Source organism: Belonocnema kinseyi, chromosome 7, assembly GCF_010883055.1.
Source record: "Belonocnema kinseyi isolate 2016_QV_RU_SX_M_011 chromosome 7, B_treatae_v1, whole genome shotgun sequence".
In the NCBI taxonomy this organism is placed as follows: Eukaryota; Metazoa; Arthropoda; class Insecta; order Hymenoptera; family Cynipidae; genus Belonocnema; species Belonocnema kinseyi.
The window spans coordinates 142,379,103-142,382,094 of NC_046663.1; positions in this window are offsets into that span (position 1 = coordinate 142,379,103).

Consider the following 2,992-nt stretch of genomic DNA (forward strand, 5'->3'; position numbering starts at 1 on the left):
AAATTCAGAAGAGGAGAAATGGGTTGCGCGCGCTACCCAGGCATTTATATCGTCTCCTACCATATTCACACGGACATAGACGTGTCATAGTATTGGACCACGCCTCGTTTCAGATCTGGGATCACTGGCTTCGGAGAGTATCCTTTATAGATGTCACATCCTGAATGCGGCTCTGTGGCACGCCCATCTCGTTTGGATAAAAACTCAATTATTTGATTAAAAAATTGATTGTTTTGTTGAAAATGTAACTATTTTGTAAAAAAAGTCCCCTTTTCTATCAAAAGTTCAACTACTATGTTAAAAATTTTATTTTTGTGATTTGAAGGTTCATCTCTTTTGTTGAAAATACATTTTTGAAACTGACAACTAATCTATGCAATTTTTGGTTAAAAATGATGTATTTTGCTAAAAATTCGTCTTTTTTGTAGAAATTAAATTGTTTATGGAAAATTTATACTTTTTAATTAAAAATTACAATTTTCGGTTGAATTATCAACTGTAAATATTTTTGGATTGCAAAGTCGTTTTGTTGTAAATGCAACTATATTGTTAAAAATTAAAATCATAGTTTTTGTGTGGAAAATTCGATTATTGACTTAAAGTTGAACTGCTTAGTAAAAAAAATTAATTCTTTCTTATTAAGTGTTCATAAATATAGTTGAAAGTTCAACTATTTGCCTTTAAATTGGGTTAAAAATTCAGCTTTTTTGAGGATAAAACTTTTTTTTACTTTAAAATTAAATAATTTCGATGAAAGTTCATGTATTTTGTTGGAAATTAACCTTGTTTGGTAGAAATTTAATCTTTTTGGTTGAAAATGTATCATTTTTGATGAAAAATTCAATTGTTTGGTTGAAATATCAACTGTACATATTCATGGGTTTAAAAGTCGATTATTTCATTAGGATTGTAAAAAAATACTTTTTTTTAACAAAATTTTTTAATTATGGTTGAAAATTTAACTATTTGATTGAAAGTTTAAATCTTTGATTGAAAACTCATATTTTTCGTTAAAAAATTCAACTTTTTGTCGATAATTCGTCTTTTTGACTTTAAAATTAAATAATTTCGTTGAAAACTCATGTATTTTGTTTAAAATTTGTCTTTTTTTGTAGATCATTTATTTTCTTGATCAAAAATTCATCTTATTGGTTAAAAATTAAACAACTTTGTTTAAAATTAATTTTTCCTGTTAAAAATTTTTTATCTTTATCTGAAAATGTAACTATTATAGGATTGATTAAAAATCAATCGTATATATTGGTTGAGTTGGAAAATCGTTTTTTTTATGGAACATTAATCTTCTTGGTAAAAAATTCAACTTTTCCCTTAAAAATTTAACAATTTTGTTGAAAATTCGTTTTTTTTTCTTGTTCAATTCAATTTTTTATCACAGTTATTATCTGGAAATTGAAGTATTCCATTTTTGGTTGCATCTTTATCCTGTACTTTGTATTAGTTAAAACACGAATTATTTGATAGAAAATTAATTTATTTGTTTTCGATTATGATTTTTTTAATTGAAATAATTTTAAAATAAAATGTTTTAAATTTAATTTAAGGTATTAAAAATTGAAAAATAATTGATTTTACAAGATGATTCTCAATCCGTTCAAAATTAAAAAATTAATAGATACTAGTTTCTAAAAGTATTTTCAATTATGACTTCAAATACTATTTCAGTCTAAAATTTTTTTATTTTTAACCCATTCAATTTGAAATTTTTTAATTAAAAAAAAATAAAATTTCGTTAATCATCAGAAGTATTTGACCGTTCATTTAAAACAATCCATTACAAAGAACTGTTAAAAACTATACAAATATGAACAGAATGGTTCAAAATAGAAAACCTTGAATTGTTAAATTTGTAATGAACTAAATTTTAAGTTTGAACGCTACAATTTTAATTTTTAAAAATATTCAAAATTAATTTAAAAAATAAAATTATTTCAAATAATTTGAAACACGATATACATTTTTGCAGATTTAAAAAAATTAAGTCTTTTGAGAATTGTAAAATATTTAAAAAGAATAACAAAAATTGTTGTGATTGCTAAGAAAATTCAAAATGATTTTTTATTTTGAGAAATTAATTTTAAGTGAGTATTTAAAAAGATTTAAATAATTAAAAACAAAAGAATCAGGACGATTTTAAGGCAATTTTTTTATTTTGCAGTTTTTTTAATCTTAGGAAAAACCTAATTAACAAAATAAATCACGTTTCAACCAAAAAGTTTAGTTTTTAACAAAATAAATTAATTTTCTAACAAATAATTGGTGTTTTAACTAATACAATGTACAGGATAAAGTTTCAACCAAAAATGGAATAGTTTAATTTCCAGATAAAAACTGTGCTGAAAAATTAAATTGAACAAAAAAAAAACGAGCTTTCAACAAAATTGTCGAATTTTTAAGGGAAGTGCTTAATTTTTGACCAAGAAGATTTATGTTCTATAAAAAAAACGATTTTCCAACTGCACTAATACATGCAATTAATTTTTAATCAATCATATAATAGTAACATTTTCAGATAAAGATAAATAATTTTTAACAGAAAAAAATTAATTTTAAACAAAGTTGTTAAATTGTCAACCAATCAGATGAATTTTCGGTGAAGAAAATTAATGATCTACAAAAAAGACAAATTTTAAACAAAATACATGAATTACTAAGAAAGACGAATTTTTAACAAAATACATGATTTTTTAACCAAAAATGATATAGATTAGTTGTCAGTTTCAAAAATGTGTTTTCAACGAAAGAGATGAACCTTCAATTAAAAAAAATAAAAATTTTAACAAAGTAGTTGAACTTTTGATAGAAGAGGGGACTTTTTTACAAAATAGTTACATTTTCAACAAAATAATTAATTTTTTAATCAAATAATTGAGTTTTTATCCAAACGAAATGAATTCCAAAATCGCCAATTTCATTCAAATGCGGATCAAGATATAAATAAGACTATTATAATATAACATAATTATAATATTAT